The sequence below is a fragment of the Lagenorhynchus albirostris genome, chromosome 8 (assembly GCF_949774975.1).
Source record: "Lagenorhynchus albirostris chromosome 8, mLagAlb1.1, whole genome shotgun sequence".
NCBI classification, from domain to species: Eukaryota; Metazoa; Chordata; class Mammalia; order Artiodactyla; family Delphinidae; genus Lagenorhynchus; species Lagenorhynchus albirostris.
This window is the reverse complement of record NC_083102.1, coordinates 43833786-43859395: the sequence shown is the minus strand read 5'-3', so window position 1 is coordinate 43859395 and position 25610 is coordinate 43833786. Positions and strand designations below refer to the sequence as shown.

Below are 25610 nucleotides of genomic sequence, written 5' to 3'. Positions count from 1 at the left end.
TGTCTTATGCTTAATTCATCTTGGCTTCAAAAGTACTGTAATTCTAAAAGTCATGAAAGTCCTTAGTACTTTATCTAGCAAAACTGCTACTGTCACAGTGGCAGAAAATGTGCATTTTTAATAGTTGGCTGGATTGTATGGTAGGAATATGTTTAGTTTTGTAAGAAACTGCCACACTCTCTTCCAAAGCAGCTATACCATTTTACATTCCCACCAGCAATGAGTGAGAGTTCCTATTGCTCTACATCCTCACTAGCCTTTGGTGTTGTCAGTGTTCAGGATTTTGGCCATTCCAATAGGTGTGTAGTTGTATCTCACTGTTGTTTTAATTTGCATTTCCCTAGTGATATAATGATGTGGAGCATCTCTTCACATGTTTACTTGCCATCTGTATATCTTCTTTGGTGAGGTATCCGTTAAGGTCTGTGATCTCTTTTCAAATTGAGGTGTTGGTTTCCTTAGGGTTGAGTTTTAAGAGTTCTTTGTATATTTTGGATAACAGTCCTTTATCGGATATGCCTTTTGCAAATATTTTCTCCCAGTCTGTGGCTTGTCTTTTCATTCACTTGACAGTATCTTTCCCAGAGTTTTTAATTTTTAATGAAGTCCAGTTTATCAATTCTTTCTTACATGGATTATGCCACTGGAATTGTCACTAAAAAGTCATCACCATACCCACGGTCATTGTGGTTTTCTCTTCTGTTATCCTCTAGGAGTTTTATAATTTTGCATCATTTTACATTTAGATCTATGATCCATTTTGAGTTAATTTTTGTGAAGGGTGTAAGGTCTGTGTATAGATTCTTTTTTTTTTTTGCATGTGGACGTCCCATAGTTCCAGCATCATTTGTTGAAATACTATCTTTGCTCCTTTGTCAAAGATCAGTTGACTATGTTTATGTTGGTCTATTTGTGGGCTCTCTATTAGATTACATTGTTTGTTTTGTCTATTCTTTTGCCAGTACCACACTGTCTTTATTACCATAGCTTTACAGTAAATTTTGAAGTTGGGTAGTGTCAGTCCTCTAACTTTGTTGTTCTCCTTCAATATTGAGTCAACTGTTCTAAGTCTGCCTGTCCATATAGGCTTTAGAATCAGTTTCTAGATAGCCATAAAATAACTTGCTGGGATTTTGATTGGGATTGCACTGGATCTAGAAATCAAGTTTGGGAGAACTGACACCTTGAAAAGATTGAGTCTTCCTATCCATGAACATAGAACATCTCTCCATTAACTTAGTTCTTTGATATCTTTCATCAGTTTTGTAGTTTTTCTCATAGATCTTATACATATTTTGTCAGATTTATACTTAAATATGTCATTCTTAGAGGGTGCTTGTATAATGTGTCTTTTATTTCAAATTGAAAATTTTCATTGCTGGTAAATGTGAAAGTGATTGATTCTTGAATAATAACCTTGTATCTTGCAACCTTGCTATAATTGCGTATTAAGTTCCATGAGTTTTCTTACCCATTCTTTTGGATTTTCTACATGGAAGATCATGTATTCTGCAGACAAAGACAGTTTTATTTCTTTTTTCCCAATTAGTATACCTTTATTATCATTTTCTTATTTTATTGCATTATCTAGGACTTCCAGTATGTTGAAAAGCAGTGCTACTTGCCTTGTAGCAGATATTAGTGGGAAGGCTTCAAGTTTCTCACCATTGATTATAATGTTACACATGAACTTGAGAAGAATGTATATTCTGCTACTGTTGAATAAAGTAGTCTATAGATGTCCATTTTATCCAGGGGATTGATGGTGTTGTTGAGTTCATCTGTATCCTTACTGATCTTCTGTCTGCTGGATTTGCTCATTTCTGATAGAGGGGTACTGAAGTCTCCAATTACAATAGTGGATTCATCTATTTCTCCTTGCATTTCTATCAGTTTTTGCCTCACTTAGTTTGACACTTTGTTGTTAGGCACATACATGTTAAGGATTATTATGTCTTCTTTGAAAACTGACATTTTTATCATTATGACATACCCCTCTTTATTTCCTGATCACTTTCCTTGCTCTGAAATCTTCTGTCTGAAATAAATATGACTACTCCCACTTTTTTTCTTTTTTTAATAAATTTATTTATTTATTTATTGGCTGTGTTGGGTCTTCATTGCTGCATGTGGCCTTTCTCTAGTTGTGGTGAGCAGGGGCTACTCTTCATTGCAGTGTGTGGGCTTCTCATTGTGGTGGCTTCTCTTGTTGTGGAGCACGGGCTCTAGGCACACGGGCTTCAGTAGTTGTGGCGTGAGGGCTCTAGAGCTCACGCTCAGTAGTTGTGGCACAAAGGCTTAGCTGCTCCACAGCATGTGGGATCTTCCTGGACCAGGGCTCAAACCTGTGTCCCCTGCACTGGCAGGTGGATTCTTTTTTTTTTTAATTAATTAATTTATTTATTTATTTATTTTTGGCCGTGTTGGGTCTTCATTGCTGTGTGCAGGCTTTCTTTAGTTGCGTCGAGCGGGGGCTACTCTTTGTTGTGGTGCACAGGCTTCTCATCACAGCAGCTTCTCTTGTTGCAAAGCACAGGCTCTAGGCGTGTGGGCTTCAGTAGTTGTGGCACTTGGGCTTAGTAGTCGTGGCATGCAGGCTCTAGAGCACAGGCTCAGTAGTTGTGGTGCACGGGCTTAGTTGCTCCACGGCATGTGGGATCTTCCTGGACCAGGGCTTGAACCTGTGTCCCCTGTGTTGGCAGGCAGATTCTTAACCACTGCACCACCAGGAAAGTTCCCTCCCATTTTCTTTTGATTAGTCCTAGTATGGTACATCTTTCTCCATCCATTTACTTTTGGTCCCCGTGTGTCTTAATATTTAAAGTCAATTTCTTGTTGAATCTTATTTTTTGATCCATTATGTCAATCTGCATCTTTTATTTGGTGCATTGAGATCACTGACATCCAAACTGATTACCCATTATAGTTAAATTAATATCTACCATATACATTACTGTTTTCTACTTCTTGCCCTTTTTCTTTGTCCCCATTTTTGTCTTCCACTCTTTTCTGCCTCTTGTGGTTCTTACTGACCATATTAAATGATTCTGTTTTTTCTTAGCCTATCAGTTGTACTTCTGCTTTTGCTCTTTTTAGTGGTTGCCCCAGAGATTGCTATATACATTTACAACAAATCCAAGTCCACTTTCAAATAACACTATACTGATTCCACCAATAGTATGAGTACCTTACTAATTCCTAATTCCTACTTCCTGACCGTTTTATCATTACTATCATTCATTTTAATTACAGGTAAGCATATATAAACACAAAAGCATACATAATTGAATACACTATTGCTATTATTATTTTGAGTAAACTTTTATCTGTCAGATTAGGAATAAGAAAAATAAAGTTTTTATTTTACCTTCACATATTCCTTCTGCAATGATCTTTTCTTTATAGGTCAGATCTGAGTTTCTGACCTATATCATTTTTCTTCTCTCTAAAGACTTCTTTTAACATTTCTTGCAAGGCAGGTACACTGGCAACAAATTTCCTCAATTTTTGTTTGTCTGAGAAAGTCTTTATTTCTCCTTCACATTTGAAAGATAATTTCACAGGGTACAGATTTCTAGGTTGGTGGATTGGTTTTTTTCTCTCAACATTTTAAGTATTCATTCCATTGTCTTCTTGCTTGCATGGTTTCTAAGAAAAAGTTAGATGTAATTCTTATCTTTGCTCATCTATAAGTAAAAGTGTTTTTCTCCTCTGACTTCTTTCAGGATTTTTTCCTTTAGCTTGCATTTTCTATAGTTAGAAAATGATATGCCTAGGTGTAGGCTTTTTTTTTTTTTTTGTATTAATCATGCTTGGTGTTATCTGAGCTTCCTGGATCTGTGGTTTAGTGTCTGACATTAATTTGGGGGAAATTCTCAGTCATTATTGCTTCATATGTTGCTTCTGTTCTTTTCTCTTTCTTCTCCTCCTGGTATTGCCATTATGTTTATGTTTCACCTTTTACAGTTTTCCCAATTTTTAAGTATTTTGTTCTGCTGTTTTCAGTCTTTTTTCAATTTTTGAAGTTTTTAATTCTGTTATTATATTCTCATATTCTCAAGCTCAGAGATTTTCTTCAGCTGTGTCCAGTCTACTAATGAGTTCATCAAAGGCATTCTTCATTTTGTTATGTTTTTGATCTCCAGCATTTCTCTTTGATTATTAGAATTTTCATCTCTCTGCTTACATTAGCCATCTGTTCTTGCATGCTGTCTACTTTATCTATTAGAGCCCTTAGAATATTAATCACAGTTGTTTCAAAATCCAGGTCTAATAATTCCAACATCTTTGCCACATATGAGTCAGATTTTGATACCTCTTCTGTACCTTCAAACTGTGGTCTTTGCCCTTTAATGTATCTTGTAATTTCTTTCTAGATAGCTGGACATAATGCACTGGGTAAAGTACATTATGGGTACTGGCTGAAGAACTGCTGTAAATTGGCTTTTAGCAATGTAGTGGTACGGTATGGGGTCAGGGCAAGTGTTCTATATTCCTACGATTATGTCTCAGTCTTTTAGTGAGCTTAAATCTCTGATTGTGAACTTCACACATGTCTCTCTGTCCCACCTCCCAACCCTTAGGTGGGACAGGACAGCTAGAGTGTGTGGAGTGGGAACTTTCCTTCCCAGAAGTAGTTTAGGTTCTGATAAAACCCCAGAAGGATAGGCTCTGAACAGTTTCTCCTGAGGGCAGACCTTGTTAAGAAGAACAGAATGATCTGGCATATTTTAAAATGGTTCCTTTTCTGATACCCCTGCTGAAAGCACTCTGGGATTATTCTCCAATATGTACCATGAGAAAACTGTAGAGCTCCAGGAGGTAAAACTCATAAAAGTGTGGGGGCTCCACCAATGACTGGGCTTACCTGGAGTTTTTATTTCTCAGACTTGTCAAAACTGAGCCTCCAGCAATTTGTCAATTACAGTTCAGGTTTCCCTACTGAGTGCTAGTTCCCATACAGGTTGCTGCTCTTGAGCTTCTCCAGTAAATTGTGATTCTCTGTATTTGCCTGTCCTAGAAACAGCCATTTCTCCAAGCTCTGATTCCTTTGAGTGGAGAATGGCATTTAGAAACCAAGATTTGAGGGCTAGGTGTGCTCCTTGTCCCAAAGGTATTATTTCTTTAGGCCCTCTCAGCAAACAGAACCAGAAAACAGATGTAAGCACATACATACACACACACATATATATACGTACATACTTACATGTATATACACTCATTTATATCAACATATATACATACATGCTATCCCTATCTATCTATATCTATCTATATACACGCCATGAGTTCACACTAACATCTCTGATTCCAATCCAACAATAGTGGATTCATTCCCCCTTTCCATATTTTTAACTCTCTCCTCTACTAGTGAAAAATCTGTCTCATGATGGGAGATTTCAAACACGTGTAACTCAGTAAATTATACATCAAGTAGACCAAAAATTAGTAAGGGTATAGAGAAATTGAACAGAAAAATATTGGATCTAAAGGATATTTATAAATAAGGAACATCTAATAATTAGTGGATAAAACTTCTTTTCAAGTTTACTATAATCATTTACAAAATATGAATACTTACAAGTCCAAACAAATACCAAATTATTGGTAACTTACAAATCATGTATTTTGACCAAAATGCAATATAATTGGAAATCATTAATAAAACATAAACCAAAAAAAATAATCTGATGTTTGTAAATTGAAAAACCTAGCTCTTAATAATTCAAGGATCATGACAGAAAGCATACTGTAATTAGAAAAAGGAGCAGAGTGGAAATTAGAAAATTTTAGAAATAAATGACTATGAGACTGCTTCTCAACAAAACTTGTGAAACACGACTAAAGAAGTATTTAGAAGGAAATTTATAGCTTTAAACATATATATGTATAAGGAATAAAAATTAATTAGGTAAATGTCCAACTCATAAGCTAGAAAAGCAAACAACAGAGGAAACCCAAAGACATTTAAGAATAGAAATAAAAGAACAGTAATTATTACATAGGAAATAAAGGAGAGGAACAACAACAAAACAGTTGGTTCTTTGATCAGAATAATGAAACGGATATAGTTTTGAGCACATTGATCAGGAAAGAATATAGAGGACAAAGAACATTAAATATCAAAATGGGAACATACTTACAGATATCACAAGCACTTTTAAAAAATCAAAAATTATGCATAGTTTTATGCCTATAAACTGGGAAACTCAGACAAAAAGGGCAAATTCCTAGAAAAATTCAAGTCATCAAAACCAAATCAAGAAATGGAAAAACCAAACAGACTTATAAACATTAGATAAACTGCATCAGTAGCCATGTCTACCCACCAAACAAAATACACAACATACTCTTTCAGGGAAGTTCTATCAAACCTTCAAGGAATAAGTAGATAATCCTTGTCTTATGCAAATTGCTCTAGAGAACAGAAAAAAATGGCAAGTTATCTAGCTTATTTTATGAGTCTAGGATATCTTGAAACCAAGAAAAGACAATATGAGAATTAAAAATTATAAAACAATTCCACTTATAGTCTTAGATTCCAAAATTCTAAATAAAATACCAGCAAATGGAATCCTGCAATGTATATTAAAATATATCAAGACCAAGTTGAGTGTATTCTAGGAATATAAGGATTGTTTAATGAGAGAAAAATTTACTAAGGAACCTGCTTTATTAGCAAGATGAAGAAAGAGGAAAAAATATGATTATTTCAAAGATGCAGGAAACCACTTGCTAAAACTTAACATTCATTCAAAATTTTAAAACTTCTCAGCCAATGTGGAATAACAGACCCTACTAACTTGCTAAAGAGTATCTTGAAAATAACCTACAATAATTCTTTATAGTGTATCATTAGAAATTAAGTACAGGACAATGCTATCTGCTATCAGTGTTCTAAATTGAATATCGTGCTGAAGGTCTTAAAAGATTAAGACAAATAAGAGAAATGAGAAGATATTCATTGAAAAGGAAGAAACAAAACTTCATTATTGGGACGTCCCTGGTGGTGCAGTGGTGAAAAATCCGCCTGCCAAGGCAGGGGACACAGGTTCGAGCCCTGGTCTGGGAAGATCCACATGCCGCGGAGCAACTAAGGTCATGTGCCACAACAACTGAGCCTGTGCTGTAGAGCCCACATGCCACAACTACTGAAGCCCGCGCGCCTAGAGCCCGTGCTCCGCAACAAGAGAAGCCACTGCAATGAGAAGACTGCACACCGCAACAAAGAGTAGCCCCCACTCACTGCAATTAGAGAAAGCCCGCGCGCAGCGAAGAAGATCCAACGCAGCCAAAAATAAATAAATATATATTTTTAAAAGAACTTCATTATTTGTAGATGATTTGAGTGTTCACACAGAAAATCTAGTCAAATCCACAAAAAATTGAAACTAAAGAGTTCAGCAAAGTTGCTGGAATATAAAATCAATATGTAAATATCAATATTATTCCTATATACCACCAACACAGTTAGAAAGTGTAGTTTAAATAAATCATTTTCAATAGCAAGAAAAACTATAACTCTAAAAGATATTTATAAAAGAAATTATAAATTAGAACCTTATATTTAAGATTTATCCATGGAGACAGATGTGATTCTAGTTCATTCATTTAACTCCTATGTAGTTTCCCATAATTTATCTATACTACAACTTATTTATCCATTCTCTTGTTTCATGGATATTTAAGTGGTTTTCGTTTTTTTTATATATATTAAAAGCAATGCTATGGTAACAAACATTTTTAATAAACAGCTCCTTGTGTGTATACACAAGGTTTTTTCCCTAGGATATTTCGAGAGGTAGAATTGCTGGTTCATGGGGTATGACACATTTTCAACTTTTTCAGATACTGTCAACTTGCTCTCCAAAGTGATTTTTACCAATTTACACTCTCAGGAGTAATGTATACATGTTCCTGTCACTCCACTTCCTCCTTAACCCTTGGTGTTGTCAGACTCATTTTTTCCCCAATATGTTAGCTGTGAATGGCATCTCATTGCAAATACCACAAGAATGAAGGCTCCTTAGGAATTACAATTTTGTTTTTCTTCCGTTTCCTTAGGGCTAAAATTGTGCTGGTACCATTATAGGGACTCAAATTTTGTAAGCGGAATGAGTAAATGAAGGATCATTAGTGAGGCTGAAGGAGGTTTTTAGGTGTGGAAAGCAAGACTATCATTACATTCGTGTTTAAAACTTCTATCTGAGATCAGCATGTCAATTGAGGGGGAAGTAGAAACTACTCTGCTTTAATGGGAGACGAAGACTGTCAAACTGTCAAAATGAGAGTGACACTGACCACACAAACAGTAGAAAAGGCACTGGGTCTGGGAATTCAAAGACCTCACCCCACTCCCCTTGCAACTAGTAGGACTGCAACTTAATATATGTGGACAGATTATTTAACCTTCCTGAATCTCAGATATCCTCATCTTAAAATAGAGATGATAATAATAAAAACCATTTGGAATTCTGAGCAGAGAACACACAGTTTACTAGCTGGACCTTAATGCAAAAATAGCAACCACCATCTAACCTCAGACACCCCACCCAACACAAAATGCCTCAGTTGGCACAAAAACATCCTTACCTCAGTGGTCTAGTTGGAATCTATGGACCAGGTAGTACCACTATATGTTTCATTCTTGACATCTTCCAGCACTGCCTCAAAGTTCCCAGTTAGCTGGCATTTCTGGGACACTTTCATTCCAGTTCTTCTCCCTGCTGACCTACCTACCAACTCTCCCAGCCACTGCAACCTGGAAGCCCTGTTTGGCTAAGCACAAGCCACCATATCCCTCACCCTATTTACTGAATAGTCATTGAAACCTGTTCCCTCATAAGGAGGTTCTTCATTCTCCCACTCTCCACGCACTCCAGGGCTGACATGGCCACTAGCATGTGGCAGATCCACGTTTTCTGGGGACTGAAGATTATAAAATTTGAGGAACTCGCTTTAAGAAAAACATCACATTATGAATACAAACATCTTGTGATGTTTCTATCTCTCACCTTGCTGGTCACTCTGCCACATTCACTGAGGACATGGGAACCTCTAAATGACTACAATACGAAAGAGGTGAAATGAAGCAGGGCACAGCGGGGCCCTCCCGGGTACAAAAGCCTTCCTGTGTCTGTCATTTCTCGTTTATAGAAAATGGTTTAAGTCTCCTAGATTTTCCCTGAATCCCAAAGAGCAGATTCAAACAGTTACTCACTGGAGAAGTGAGGGAACGCAGAAACAAAAGAAAAGCAAGCCCAACATAACCTTTTCCATGATTGTTAGCTTAAACTAATGCCTTGATTCATGACCCCAAACTGTCCAGATAATGTCCTGTGGCTTCAACCAGCTGGCCCCAAGCGGACTTAAAATTGATGACACCTGGAGGGTCAATTAAGAACTGAAGCTCCTGAACCATCATGAAGGCTCTAAGTACAGAATAAAATGTCTCAACCATTGCTTTTGCTCTCTCCTAGAAAGAAGTTAAGGGATCACAAGACCACGATTTACTAGTTTGCTTTGCAGGAACACACAGATCAGTCACAGTCACCAACGACACATCAAGTCACAGGCAGCCAGGAAGTCTGCAGTTGAGGTCTTATCAGGAAGCTGAAATCACAAAGAACCTTTACCTCTGCTGTCTTTAAAAACCTTGCACCCCAGCCAGCCAGCCAGCAAGATGGATTTGAGAGGAGTCTAGGCCTCCCATCTTTTGGGTTGGTGCCTCTTGAACAAATACTGTAAACCTTTCTTTGCTCCAAACTCCGATGTTTCCGTTTGTTTGCCCTCACTGTGTGTCTGGCACACAAACTTGAGTGCAGCAACAGAGGGGGTGACTCAAACAAAACCCCAGCCTCCCAGATCCTTTCCTTTCTCAGTGCAAATGACCCTCATGCCCACAGGACTTCAGCAAACCAATGGCCACCCCGTGGACCTTGTTACAACTTACAACTGCTCCAACTCTGAAAGCCGAAATTTCAGATTGCCATTCTCGGACCACAAACGCCCTCCTCTAGCTCTTTCATTCTCAAGTATAAGACCTCCATTACTTCATCTTAACTTGATCAGTTCCTCTCTGACATTACTTTCTCTTCCTAACTACATGCTAGGCCACTAAGTAGGGTGAGGTGAGGTACCTAGGCAGCACAATTTATGGAGGTACTCACACTCAGGGTCACACAAGTGCAGGGTATACGTCATGTGCCATGATGTATTTAACTTCTCACCATTACACTGAACTTTCTTGAATCATTGACTTCTCTTCCCACAAGCCCTACAAAACCACAGTCCTTGATCCATCCAACCACTGTGTCTCTCCCAAGCAACTGAAAATGACTAGGCAAGTGACATAACACTTCAGATGAAGGCCAATACAAATGACTGAATCTCACCCCATGTCAGCCCCCAACTCTACCAGCAGCTCTTTTTGCATGTCTGTAAATTACTGCTCTTTCCATTCCATGGGGAAATATGGCAGACATGGTTAGTACTATTCCTACCCCTCTTGACTGAAAATATAGTAATAACAAGGTCATCAGACGCTAATGCACTTAAATTCCTGCCTTCAGGATTTCATTTCCCTCCAACCTCAAGGACTTTCTTCTGTCCAAGGCCAAGCACTGTAACCAGCCTTGGCTACCCTCCCATTCTCAGAACATCGTCCTAACATCCTTCTCTCTCCACTACCAGTAACGTCTCCCTGTCAGTCCATCCCAGGATAAATATACCTCAATCCCTGCCTTTCAAAAACAAAACAAAATCCACAATCTTCCTTACAACCCCACGACTCCCCTCCACTACTGTCCTATGACTTTCCTTCCACTCACACACAAACAGTACTCTGTACTTGCCAGCTTCCCCCTTCTAACTGCCCATCCATCACCCCACAGACTTCCAGCGCCTTCCTGTCCCACCACTTCCCCCCACCACTAGCGTCCTAATTGCCGAAGCCTCTGCCTCCGCGAGAGGCTGCTCTCAGCAGCATTAAGCACGCTTGTTCACCTCTCCTGTGTGAGTCTTCCTCCTCTCAGGTCTGTCCTCCGTCTACGTTGGCCTCCTTCCTCTCTGCTCCTCCTCGGTAGCCTCCTCTTCCTTAAGTGTCAGCGGCTTTAGGCCCAAGGAAGGAGGAGACCAGGAGCTCAGAGGAGCGGCCTGACCCGACCTCACTCAACACACTCAGAGGAGGGGACAGTCGTGGAGAGCGAAGGGAATGGGAAGGGCTCTGTCCTCTAGAAGAGTCTAGGCCAGGGCGCCCACACACACAAGGGTGGGCAGAAGGGAGGACTAGGGTTCACCCAGGAGCAGCGTGCACAGGGCCGCTCCCCTCCACCAAGTCTCAGCCCCCGCTTCTACCAGCGCCTTCGATCCGACCCACCTGGCCTACGAGCTCTGACAGGGCGCATGCGCGGGAGGGAATGCGCCAGGGGCGGTGCCTGCGGAAGAGGCAGCACGTTGCCGTCCAGCCGCCCAGATAAAGGCTGGAGCCTCGGCCACCGGCAGCGTAGATTCACCTGGCTACAGAGGTCGGGTCGGCGCGGGTCGTGTGAGCCACCATAGAGGCTGCCGGTCGCAGACGTCGAGCTGGAGCAGGTTGGTGTCCCGAACGCAAGCGCGGGTCCTGCAGGGCGCGGGGGTGCAGGGTGTGGAGGCCGCGGGAACACACAGGCCTGTGGGGAGGGGGGTGGTAGGAGACGCGGAGCCGGGGGCCTGGACTCCCGGGTGGAGGCTGGGGGGCAGGCTGGAGAGGCTGTGGACAAGGGCGGTGCAGCCGAGGCCTAGGCCGCGTCTCCCAGTGCAGCTGCGGGGCCCGGCCCCTGGCGTTTGGCGCGCAGCGCTCCCCGCGCCTCCAAGGCCTCATCTCCCCACGGTGCTCCTGCCTGGGGAGCCAGACTTGCTCAGCACGACGCGGGCCCGGGCCTCTGGGCGCTGCTCCCCTGGTCGAAACGCACGCAGGGCAGCCCCCGCGTGTACCCATCCCAGGCGAGCGGGAAGAGAAGGTAAGGGACCTCCACCCAGGCTCCCAGTTCTGATGGGGGACAAGGACGACTTTCTTCCTTCACAGCACTTTACAGGGCAGAGTGCGGCTGTCCTTTGCTAACTACAAACACCTGCTTTTCAGCCTCGGCTATGAACTCTTCAGGAAACGACAGTTTTGAGGGCAGTAACTCCAGACCTTTCTTTTATGTGCACCCCGTGGCCCAGCAGCTTCACCTGGGTCCCTGGTACCAGAATGCTGTCTATAATCCGTTCTCCATTCCTGGAGCAGGTAAGGAGTCTGAATCCCCAAAGAGGTTCAGTGGGATTAGGGACCCTCCCTGTGAGCCAAAGCCTGAAGGTTTCTAACACCTGCGTCCATTACCGCCCTTTTCCTCACCCTGTGCTCACACCAGAGAGACTGTAGCAGCGCATGGGGCAGTGTTTGTTGTTCAGGTTAATAGGAAACATTCGAATTCTAGCTATATGCCAGTTACTCTGCTAAATGCTAGAAATAGGTTCTCTCATTGACCTTAACAGCCCATGAGCTAGGTACTGTTGCTATCCTTGCTCCCCAGATGAGGGAGCTGAGGCTCCCAGTCAGTGACTGGCCCAGGGTCACAGAGTAATCCAACCAAAGTCCCCTCGTGTGTGAGGCCAGAGGTGCCTTAGTGCTCCTAGTCCCTGTACGGGTTTTGACAAGGCCTAAAGGTTCTCAGACCTATTATGGTGAAGTCAGAAAAGTACTCTGGAGGAAGAATGACAAGGAAGACTTGAAAATGTTTGGAAGGTAGACATCTAGCGTTTCATTCAGTACATGGGGGAGGGGGCTTTAGGCAGGCAGGAGGATCCATGGGGTGATTCTCCCATCTCACCTCTCCAAGTAGGAAAGATAATGTTAAACTTGCTCCTCTGAGTATCCTGCTGGAGATAAAGCATGTTGTAAATATTATGCAGCTTTTCCAGGTAGAAAACTAGGTGTGATAAGGAGAGCTTCTGAATTCACCACTGTTGCCAGCTGAATAGTAGTCTCAGTCTGAGCAACAGGGACCCGTGCCAGCGTATGGCCTGTGGCCTACAGTTCTTCACTGTGCCTCTCCCTGCCAGATGTTGGACTAGCACCTCCACATGAGCCAGCTCCTTCAAGAAATCTTACCGTTTATAAACCCTTGGCTCTGTTTCTCTGCAGATTCCCTAATTAGTACAGACATTGAAATGCTATTTTGAAATGGTGCAGAGACAGGAATTGTGTGAGTACAGAGTGTAGGAAGTTCTGAGAGAAAGCAATTTATATTGTATCTTAAACATTCTTTGAATTAACAGGTGAAGATCCTATACCTCTGTGGTTTTTCCACACCATTCAGCTTAAGGTTTCAATTATTTATCCTTTAGAGTTGTGGTTTAGGGGAATTAAAGTGGATGGTGCTGGGAGTAGGAAGAAAATTTGTATTTTTAATTGCAACACAATTCATATTTTAGTGAAAAAAGGAATGTATAGAATTCCAAGAGTGAAGCCACTTTTGTTTGGCTAGATGGGGACTCAAAACACATAATCCATTTTTTTAGTCTATTTCCCTCTATTTCTAGGTTTTGACTTTCTCTGTGTTGGCCTGTCAGCCATTATTTCTAAGTGGCAAAGATGGTCACAGCATTTCCAGGCCTGTAATGATTCTATGGCTAGTGATCCAAGAGAAGAGCCTACTCTTCCAGTAGTTTCAACAAGAGTTCCAAACCTGACCCTCCGTGGACTGGCTTTGAAGTTATCTGTCTCTGTAGTTAGATGAACTTTCTTCTGTGGCTTCTAACCTCTTAGGACAATGTTGAAACCCAAGCTGAGATTTCCTTTTCCTTCAATAAAGGAAAATACCCATATGCATATGGTTATACAAATATACTAGAGGTATCTTAGCCAAGTACTAGAGGCACACTGATACCTTCCTCAACAGTGAAACTGGGTTCATAAGATCTACTGCACAATATTGGCTAAATTGCTTCATGAACACTGATTGGAATATGACTGTTCCTTCTTTTATATAGTTAGAAGTTTTACCTTAGCTTCATTTGTCAGTTGTACAAATCTGTCTTGCAAAGTCAAATGCCTTTCCCCAAAATATATTTGTTTGAGAGAAATATGTCTGGCATTATTGACACCACTGCAGTGGTTATCCCTAAAGAGTGGAAATGGGGGAAGATGTGTGTATGTGTGTGAATGAATAGGGCTGAATACATAGGCTTAGAAAGGATTTTAAATCCAAAGAACTTTTGTTCCCTCTTGCTCTGTAAGGCCTGATATTATTCTTTTTGCAACCATGACAAGCCTGAGTTATGCCTGGTATGTGCTTGGTCTCTTTTAAAAGGCTACAAAGTAGGGGGTGCTATTCTTAATATGCTGACCAACTGATGGCTTGGGAACCAACCAGTTGGAACAGATGCCTACTGTAGTGCTGTTCTAGTGTGAAGAAGGGTTCTGGAGGCCCCACTGTTCTAGTCATTGCTCCTTCACTGGTTGACTCCTGTGGATGTCCAGGGAGGAACTGGGGGCCTTTACCAACTGACATAGAGAAAACTCAGTATTTTAACCATTGGTGTGGCTGTACAGGTGTTCTGGCTGAATGTTGTGACTGGCCACAGGAGACAAAATGGCTATGCCTTTCTCTTTCTAGGTTTGAGAAATGGAAGTCTGTATTTTCCATATCCTGTGGTGCTCAATGAGTATCCCAGCTTCCTCATCCCTCAGTCCCCGTTGCCCACTACTCTTAACCGAAGACCCATAGTCCCTATGTTTTATAACACGGCACAGTTCAGAGAATATGGTGGCTGTGGGAAAAAAATGAAAACGAAACACACACAGACTGAACCTCAACAGGCTGAAAACACGAGAGAAAAACAAGACATGCACGCAGAAGGCGACAGCCATGACACAGGAAGGGTGACCAGTATCCCTGCTACTAATATTGACATTGAAACTGACAACATTCATCAAGAAACAGATGGGGCTTTGACTTCTGTTGCCCAGAAGAGGGAGCTACATAGCAAGAGCCCTTCTAATAACACTCTGCATAGAGATGCACCTCAAGGAATCTGTGTATCCGAGAAAGAGCAAAGGAGGCTAGTACAGGGCAAAGGATCCTCTATAATAAAATTCTGGAAATCATTGAAAGAAACTATGGGTTTGTATGATGTGGCTTATGGTAAAGCCATGCCAGAGAACATACTGCAGCACAATGGGATTTCACAGAGTTCCTGGGAAAGTAGAGGTGTGCTCTGTAACCCTCATGAGGGTGGAGACTGCATTGCATATAAAGATGAACACAGAGCTGTCCAGTCAGAGCAGTGTCTTGATGTTGTAAGACATGAGATGTTTAAGTCAGGATCTATCATGGAGATGAACTTGGGTGAAGAAAAGAAGGGATATGCAGCTGTTTCCCAAAACCCACCACCTCCACCTGGCAGGGATGAGATCCAGAATAGCCTGAACTCAGAACTGTACCCGTCTCCTGGAGACATCAACAAGCTGCATCAGGAAGGGCCACCCTGTGCCATCATGGAAGCAGTAAAAGACCCGAGCCCACATTCAGCATCTCAGGAGCTCCTTACTGCAGGGGAAGGCATGCCAGAGAACAGTCGTGGGAGCCATGGCTCCCCTGAGAATGTGCGTGCAGAGGAAGAGGTAGAGAGCAATAGCTACCCTGAGGGGGGTGTTCCATCCGCTACCTGGTTGGCCCAGTTCAACAAAGTAGGTCAGGCCACCCAATGCGATATGAGTTGGTGGTATGAGGTACAGTCTGAGAATTCCCCTGAGTCTTCACCAGGAAGTGGGAGAAAGGGAGCAGAGCAGCTGTCAGTGGGGAGCAGGAACCAGGATGAAGTGGGTGAGGTAGAGAACAGTGGCTGCAAGGGGCGCGTTCCCTCCCCTACCTGGTCGGCCCAGTTTACCAAAGTAGAAGAGGGCATCCAGTGCGACATGAGTTGGTATGAAGCACAGGTAGAGAAATCCCCCCAGCAAATGCCCTGCAGAGATGAAGGGACCTCACCAGACTGCAAAACCAAGGGGTCATGGAGAAAGCCAGTCACAAATAGGAAATTAAGTGCAGACAAAGATGAAGTGATGGTGAATGATGAGATTGGGGAGGTGCATAAAGAGAACTTGAAAAGGTGTGCGGAGACTAGAAAGACTGTGAAAGGCAGGAAGCTGAAAGACCTGAGCAGCGTCTCAAATGTTAAGACAGCCTATTTGCTGCAGAAAAGCGCTGCCTTGACCATCGTGCTTCCTGAGGATTCAGAAGACTCTGAGTTGGAAGCTGAAGATGTAATGCATGAGGCAGAATGCCTCCTTGAAGAAGTGAGTCCACAGGGCCCTCTGACATCTTCCAAAGGAAGGTCTTATCTGAAGGCTGGAAAGATAATCAGGATGCTACCTGAGTACTCTGTCCCTCCCCAACTTATGGTCTGGCCCACCAGAAATAAGTACAGGTTATTACAAGCTGGTGGTGAATATGAGCACGTCGTCCCTGTGGTTTACCAGTTGAAACGACAGGATGGCTGTGAAAGTACTGGTGTCACCCTCCGAAGAAAACACACTATGCCCAAGCCAGAGGGACTGGAGTCCAGGAGAGCCTCTCACAAACCATTGGAATGTAAGTGACTAGTGGGTTCATCCTATCTGGTTGTCTGTGGCGGTTCCATACCAAGTCCTGGATGCAAAGGCAGCTGTGAATCAATAGCATTTCTCTGTTTTGAAAGTATGTTGTCACTTAAGCTGTAGGTACCCATATTCATAGGATTTGCAAAGAAAATCCCAAGTTAGAATTCCTGCATTCTAGGAAACTGCAATGTAATTTGAAACAAAGTGCTATAGTAGATTATAAAGATTTGGATGGTGGCGGTAAGGAGAGTTGGGCTGAGATAGTCAGGAGGACATCAGTCTAGCTGGATTGCTGAGAATGGGCAGTCTATGTGGAGGCAGAGAATTTCGACACAGTTTTAGGTTCTGTGGTTTGGAGACAAAAGAGCAAGTTTGGAGTGGGAATGGAGACAGTAGCGTGAGCTCAAATGGGCAGCCCTGGCAGGATTCCTCTCGAGACCATCCTGCCAGAGGGAAGGCTTGTGAGGAATTGGGAAATAGACCAAGGAGAATGGGGTAAACTAGTAGTGTTTTTCTTCACTTATAGATTTTTATCCTGTAGGCAATAAGGGGCTAATCCAGATTGAGTAGAGAAATGAGACAAATGTGCCGTAGGAATTTCAACCAGCAGTATTTTATAGGAGAAATTAGAGTGAAGAGTGCCTTTATGGCTGAAAACCATTTTGTTTGTTTTAATTTTATTTTTTGGCTCTGTGGTATGTGGGATCTTAGTTCCCCGATCAGGGATTGAACCCAGGCCCCCTGCATTGGAAGGTGGAATCTTAACCACTGGACCGCCGGGGAAGTCCCCCCAAACCAGTTTTATTCAACAAAAAGTGTTGTACTGGGTTGGCCAAAAAGTACCATAACATCTTACAGAAAACCCGAACGAACTTTTTGGCAACCCAATAAATCAACAAAGTGGTGAGGGTCCTGACTCACATGGGAGTATGAGATAGAGACATGTATTTATGAAAATGATTCTGTACTCTAGTAAATCTTTTTCCACATGGACTAATTTGTATCTCTTCACAGTCATACTCTACACGATCTGTATAGAGTGCATCAAACTTAGAGGTGTGACCTTAAATTTAACTTTTTTAAAAAAACCAGGAGGTCAATAAAATTTAAACTGCTTAACAACTATGTATACAAAAAAAAAAAGAGATAGAGACATCTGAGAGGACTAATGCAATTGAATCTTTAAGAAAGGGCTGGAGTTTGAACTTGAGTACATCCAAAAAAATGGTAACATCCATGGAAAAGAGTTAACTTGGGAAGAGAAGTTGTTTTGCTTTGCTGTGTGGGTTATGGTGGGAGGGGCATAAAGTGGTGAGATTGAGGGACTGGACTAGCAGCCTCCCCACACCTGGTTGAAGCTTGAGTTTGGACCATCCTGTGACTGGCGGGGGCACAGCTGACAGGAGTGGGGAGGGAGGGAGGGCCCAAAGGAGAGCTTTGGGAGATGATTACCTCTGGGGTGCAAAGAATGAAGCAAAGCAGGTAAGTGAAGAATGGGATGCATAAGAGCCCCAGGGAAGTTTAAATAAGTTCCAGTCTTAGTCCCAGAACCTTTAGATTTGACATATTTATGCCTACCACTTCCACTGAAAAGTTGGGGTATTGTCACATCTTAACTCTTGGCTGTTGTCATGACTTCGTTTCATGCTCAGTAATTTGGAAGGGGTTTTTAAAAATAGGGTGACTTTACAATATGAGCAGAGTTTTTTGGCTTTGGTATGTTTAGTCCCTGCTTATAAAAGATGGCAAGAGAGACTGTTCTGGACCACTGTGCTTAGAGACCCCTCATACATAAGAAAGAAGCGCTGTGTAAGCTCCATAATGAATGGGACCATTCCAGATGTGTGTGAGCCCTAGATCACGATGTCTAACATTGTAAAATGAATAAACTAAAACACCGGCAACTTTACCTTTAGCCTTCTCAAAGTCTTATCTGCTTCTGAATTCCCATGTCATTTCCCATCAGAGCGTGTATGAATCTTCTATTTTGGGTAATAACATTGGTTATAAATTTACTCCCTCTCCCCCTTCTTAATATTGTAGTTGAGTAGTTTTTAGCACTTTTCTTCTTTGGCCATGTCTGAAAGAAAGTCTGGGGAATTCCCTGGTGGTCCAGTGGTTAGGACTCCTTGCTTTCAGTGCCGAGGGCCAGGGTTTGATCCCTAATCGGGGAACTAAGATCCTGCAAGCCGCACGGTGCAGCCAGAAAAAAAAAAGTCTGACCGAGTCGTCCTGTGAAGATAGTGGGAACTTCAGTTTACTCCAGGTCACACAGTCAAGATTTTAATTTCCAGGCTGAAGTCTCTCTTCTATAAATTGTCTGTTATTATTTTTGCCAATGATATTTTTTGCTGCCAAGAACTACAGAATGATATAGAATAGTATCATGAAAAACAGGTCAATTTCTTGAAAGATGTGTTTTTGATTTATTTTTTCCTTTTGGTTTTTAAGCAATTTGGATTATTTAATGTATGAATCACTTCTTCCCTCAGGTAACTGTGAGAGATCAAAAACCAAGTTCCCCTACAAAGTAACAGAGATTCGAGGCAGATGCTATAAAGTTTAGGAAATACCCAGCAGCTCTAGAGGTTGGTTATGTGTCCTGTGTCCAGTTCGTCTTATGATTTGCTTTTTGGACTTTATTTGTTTGGGGTTTCCTACTTGGTGCCTGGTCTGCCCTTCAAAGCTAACACTGCTTATGGGCAATGACAAACGGCAGAGTTCTACCCAGGTAACAGACATACCTTGTAAAAAAGGCCCTACCTGACAGGATTAGAGCCAAAGCCTTTCAATTCTGTGGAATGTTATTTTTAAGCTGGCTTTCACACTTAACTCCCGATCTGTTAATGGTAGTATGTCGTGGGTTAAAATGGGATTTTGTAAGTGATCCTGGCAGTGTCACTCTTAGTGTCCCAGCTTAGAGCTGGGTACTGGAAGCTTAGCATCTCCCTTAAGGGGCAGTAGCTTGACAGGCTTCCCTACACAGAGTCTTGGCATCGGGTAACCCTGCCTCACCTCAACCCCTGGTCCTGGAGCAGTGGCTTGATGGCCCCTTAAAGGCCATTTCTGCCCTGCAATGGTCATAAAGGGAAGACTGATAACTAAGCTCAGGCAAAATGTCAAGACCTTTGGCTTTATTCTAAAAATGGAAACTAAAGATATTGGTAATGATTGTCTGTATAACATCTTGAGTCTGTTACACACCAATTTAAGGAAATGTATTCCATTATTATTTCACAGGAAATAAACTGCTGAGTTCCAGCTTCAAGGAAGAGCTAAATATTGCATCATATATCTCTCTTGACTGAACTATTAAAGCATTGTATCAAAAAACAAGAAAATGTGACATTGTAAAGCCTTTGGAAATATAAGTTGTAAAACAGCAAATAAATTGAATTGCACAAGTGTGTGATTCTTAAGCATTTTCTTCTCTCATAGTGGCCACATCACTCATGACAGCACCATCTGTCATGAATAGTTTTGTCTTGTAATCTCCAAGGACCTTTAGATAAGGAGAAAAGGATGGTGGATTTGAGGACAAAATAAAAAGATTAAGCATTCCCCACAAAGAGGAACCATCTTGAAGACGGAAAGGATGCCAACTCATTGTTTATAAATGGAGGCCAGGAACACAGTAGGTCCACTGATGGATATTTCCAGTGGTGGCCTGTAGAATCATATGTTTTATGCTTTCAACTAGTGTAGACTCCTTAGGAATAAAGGAAGCTTTAGGAAACAAAAGATCTTTATACTAAGAACCTAGGACCTAGGTGGTCAATTTGTAGAACCAATCTCCCAATAAATGGTGCAGGTTAGGTCTGTGACTATGTGCTAAAAAGATTTTTATGTGATTGGAGGCTCTCCCACGGTTATTTGAAAGAACAGAGCATATGTGAGAGGATGGGGGTGCCTCCAAGAAAGGCTTTCTGGGTGACAGTATGGACAGTATTTTGATACATATCAATGTGTCCGCTCAATGCTGCTTCTAAGTAACCCTGTGATGAAAATGTCCTATAGAAGAATGTCCTTTAACTCCCTGTATTAACCAGGTATCCCTCAAAATGGATTAAGGAGATGGTAAAAAGTGATTAAGCGCTACATTTTTTCAGATGAGAAGCAAAAGATGATAGTGTTTCCAAGGCTGGTCTTACGAGACCTATGACTTTATCTAATCCCTACTTAAAGATTTTGTTTAGATACTCCAGGAAAACACCTCTCACTCCTATCCCCACCCAAGGCTGGATTATGTGACACTCCTATGTGTTCTAGTAGCACCTGTGTCTTAACTTTCATAGCCCATTTCATGACATGACAGATGAGACTTGTGACATTCTTACCCTCATCAAAGGAGACCATGTATTCATTCCTTAGGGCCATGGATTAGTGTAGCCAATGCAGTATCCCCATGGAAGAGTATAGATCCTGGGATATCATATATATTCAGGTATTTGTGAATGAATGGCTTAGTGTTAATTAGATTAACAAATTGGGCCTTGTGGGTTGGACCCTAGAAGGTGGGGAAACTGATAATGCCAGTATATGGAAGAGGAAGCACAAAGACAGAGGAGAGTACCAATGAACGTTTTCCTGTTCCGTAATCCTTCCCAGTCTCGCCTTTACCCTAGAGGGGAGATGAAAAGCCAAGTATAAATTTGGAAAATGGAGTCTAAAATGAACGATAATTCCTGACCACACCTACCCTTCTTCTTCCCTGCCATCTTACCTCTGTGGCAGGTTGAGTTCCTTAGGACCAGAGTCTGAGATGGAGATTTGGGTGCAAGAAATTGAATGGGGAGTGCTTTAGGGAATAACATCTCTGAGGGGACAAAGCATGATTAAGCAGGAGTTTGGGTGTGATGCAGGCACAACAAAGGCCTTGGCCAATCCCACTGAGAGCTCATGAGCTGTAATGACCCTGCAGAATTGTCCCAGTTGGGGCAAGAGGCTACATCTTACACCCCTGCATAGACCAGTCACTGTGATGCAGGATGCCCCTGGAAATGAGGCGTGGCCTTGGATAGCGTAGCTCTCTTCAAGCGAGAACAACCAATCCCTGGAAAGTGGAGGTCATTTGCAACTGTTACCTGAAGTCAGCTGTTAACCAGCAGTTGGGAGAATAAATACTTCAGTCCTGAAGTCAGGTGTAGGGGTTAGGAGGCAAATACAAGTGGCACAATACAGCATCCACTATAACTTCCAAATCATGTTCCAAATGGAAAATGTAACCATACTTTTAATAAATTCCCATTGAACACCACCATGCGTGACACGTTGTGTTGGAAGGTGAGACTACAACATGAAACGAGATGGTCTCTGCCCTCACGAATTTTCCAGATGTGGGCAGGAACTAATTACCACAAATGTAGTGGCTTAAAGCAATATCCATCAACTTCCCGTCTCTGGTCTGGCATGTAAAGAGATTAGAAGTCTTCACTCTGTCCTAACAAGTAAAAAGCCGAACAAACTAATCATCAGATCTTCCTAAATCTATCAGAGAATTGAGGTCACAGGGCAAACCGCTGACCCAAAAATTGGAGAGATGGGCAGATACAGAGTCAAAACTTACTGGAGCAGAAATCTCCGTGGGAACCACTGCCATACTTTGCTACCTGCCAGAAAAAAACTCTGGTTTTAAAATTTTCATGAGAGGGCATCCCTGGTGGCACAGTGGTTAAGAACCCGCCTGCCAACGCAGGGGACACGGGTTCGAGCCCTGGTCCAGGAAGATCCCACGTGCCGTGGAGCAACTAAGCCCGTGTGCCACAACTACTGAAGCCCGCACGCCTAGAGCCCGTGCTCCACAACAAGAGAAGCCAGGGCACCGCAACAAAGAGTAGCCCCCGCTCGCCGCAACTAGAGAAAGCCCACACACAGCAACAAAGACCCAACGCAGCCAAAAATAAAAAAAAATAAAACAAATTTATTAAAAAAAGAAAAATCTCATGTGATTTGGTTCAGATCACCCAAACAGTCACCCTTAAAAGGCCAAACCATCTTTTAACATAATCTAATCATGGGAGTAAAATCCCTTAAAGTAACAGTTCTATAGGTTTGGGTAGGAAACCTTGGGGCTGTTTTACAATTTCGCCTACCACGACCATGATGGCAGGCTGATAAGATACCTCTGTAAAGGGAGGTCTGGTGGCTTCTTTTGACTTCCTTAATAGTAGAGAGTACTGAGTTTGAGGAAAGAGGTTTTAGGATGAAGGAATTTGATTGACAGCTTTATGGGCTCAGCAGTCTGGAAATCAGAACAGAGGAGGAGGAGTTTGGTTTGAGGTTCTTTTGGGTAAGCTGGGCAGAAAAACCACAAGTCAAGGGAGGTAACAGGCTTAACTGATGGACCACAGAATGTAGGCCGGCGAAGCCCACTGCTTTTTTTTTTTTTAAATAAATTTTAATAACGGTTCTTTTTAAAATTTATTTATTTATTTTTGGCTGCACTGGGTCTTCGTTGCCGCGTGCGGGCTTTCTCTAGTTGCAGAGAGAGGGGGCTACTCTTCGTTGCGGCGCACGGGCTTCTCACTGTGGTGGCTTCTCTTGTTGCGGAGCACGGGATCTAGGCGCGCGGGCTTCAGTAGTTGTGGTGCACAGACTTAGTTGCTCTGTGGCATGTGGGATCTTCCTGGACCAGGGATCGAACCCATGTCCCCTGCATCTTAACCACTGTGCCACCAGGGAAGTCCCAAAGCCCACTGCTTTAAGTTAACCCAAGTAGAACAGGCTGTCCTGCTCATTCCCCACATACTGGCCTCTTCAGGGATTACTCCTGCTCTCCTAACATTTCACAATTAAAATACCATATTTATTAAACCATTTCTCTAATATTGGAATGGTTGTTTCCAACTTTATATAATTTCGGACTTTAAGAGGATATTGTTATCATCAGGACAACCTCACCTTACATCCTTTTCATGTCTTTTATTCTCTCGTATGATGTCATACATGGGATCTTCATGTGCCTTAAGGGTGAGAAAAGGTTAAGGTTGGGTTAGGCTTCATGGGTTGTTAGTTAATTAAACATTAAATCCCTGTTACTAAAAGCCAGTTATTCTTTTCCAGTTTAGTTGTTCAAACATTCTAATCCTTCCTAAGGGTCACCAGAACTGCAAACTCCCTGAAGCTGTAAAAATAATTTTCCAATTAGAAAAATACAGAAGGGAATTCCCCAGTGGTTAGGCCTCCAGGCTTTCATTGCGGAGGGCCTGGGTTCGATGCCTGATCGGGGAACTAGGATCCCGCAAGCCACTCAGAGTGGTCAAAAAAAGAGGGACTTCCCTGGTGGTCTGGTGGATAAGACTCCACATTCCCAATTCAGGGGGCCCGGGTTCAATCCCTGGTCAGGAAACTAGATCCCACGTGCATGCCACAACTAAGAGTCTGCATGCCACAACTAAAGATCCCACATGCTGTAACGAAGATCCCGTGTGCCGCAACTAAGATCCAGCACAGCCAAAATAAATAAATAAATAACTATTTTTTAAAAAGAGAAAAATACAGTATATAATTTAAATATCCTTTATAAAGAATTAAACGATGGCAGAATCATGAAAAACTATTCAAGGAAGAAATATTGAGGCAATTCTCTTTGTTTTATGTGGATACATGATCAAGAAATAGTATTAAGAAAAACAAGTGAATTATAAAATTATATATAACAATGAAACATTTATAGGTATGCAAAAATATATAAGTATCCCAAACAAAGTATGGAAGTATACTGGAGGTACAGATAATTTTAAATGATTTGAATTACTTAAAAGTAAGAACACGTATGGGAAATGTTATGGTATTTGAATTATCTCATTTTAAAAAAGAATAAATGTTTATTACAGAAATTTTAGATATTATCAGAAAATTAAGTTTTTTAAAAAAATCTACCACTTCATTACCCAGGGATAACAGTAATATTAACATTCGGTCTCTCTTTTTCTTTTTTTTTTTTTGGCTGTACCACACAGCTTGTGGAATCTCAGTTCCCTGACCAGGGATTGAACCTGCACCCACGGCAATGAAAGCGCCGAGTCCTAACCACTGGACCACCAGGGAATTCCCTGGTCTCTCTTTTTATTTATTGGCTGCATTGGGTCTTTTTTTTTTAAATTTATTTTTGGCTTAATCGGGTCTTCGTTGCTGCTCTCTCGAGTTGCGGCGAGTGGGGGCTACTCTTCACTGTGCTGCATGGGTTCTAGGCACTCGGGCTTCAGTAGTTGTGGCTCGCGGGCTCTAAAGCACAGGCTCAGTAGTTGTGGCGCACAGGCTTAGCTGCTCCATGGCATGTGGGATCTTCTTGGACCAGGGATTGAACCCATGTCCCCTGCATTGGCAGGCGGATTCTTAACCACTGCACCACCAGGGAAGTCCTGCATTGGCTCTTAGTTGCGGCACACGAGATCTTTGTTGAGGCATGTGGGATTTTCAGTTGCGGCATGCAGGATCTCTTGTTGTGGTGCACGGGCTTCTCTCTAGTGGTGGTGTGCAGGTTTTTCTCTCTCTAGTTGAGGCACGTGGGCTCAGTAGTTGCAGTGCGCAGGCTTAGTTGCCCTGCGGCATGTGGGATCTTAGCTCCCTGACCAGGGATCAAACCCGCATCCCCTGCATTGGAAGGCGGATTCTTTACCACTGGACCACCAGGGAAGTCTCTGGTCTTTTTAAATTGTTATTCATAATTTATGAAAAATTATAATCATACCATTTATATATAAAACTCCATTACTTTTCAGTTGTGTTTTCATAAACATTTTCCCATGATATTACACATTCTTCTAAAACACAATTCCTAATGGCTAAATAATTTCTGTTACAGTAATTTCTGTTGATATATTGGACTGTTAAGGTGTTTCCTATTTTTCTTTAGCTCCCATTTTTCTAACCACATAAATAATAATGAAAGCTATCCTTATACATACATAAAGAATTGTGTATATATTAATGTTCTCTTACATCCTTAAGGTAAATTAAAGTGGGATTTCTGAGTCAAAATGAGTAT

General features: G+C 42.0%; 1 protein-coding gene across 2 annotated transcripts in view; it reads right to left on the bottom strand.

The window, feature by feature from the left end:
- KBTBD2 (kelch repeat and BTB domain containing 2) overlaps window positions 1–25610 on the bottom strand; it is a 205678-nt gene that overhangs the window by 29310 nt on the left and 150758 nt on the right. The window contains exon 2 of one of the 2 annotated variants that reach the window (XM_060156882.1): window positions 23522–23583. The gene's annotated coding sequence lies outside the window, so the exon portion shown is untranslated. Of the gene's footprint in view, window positions 1–11004; window positions 11020–23521; window positions 23584–25610 lie in introns of those variants that run through there. The other variant, XM_060156877.1, reaches the window with a different exon arrangement.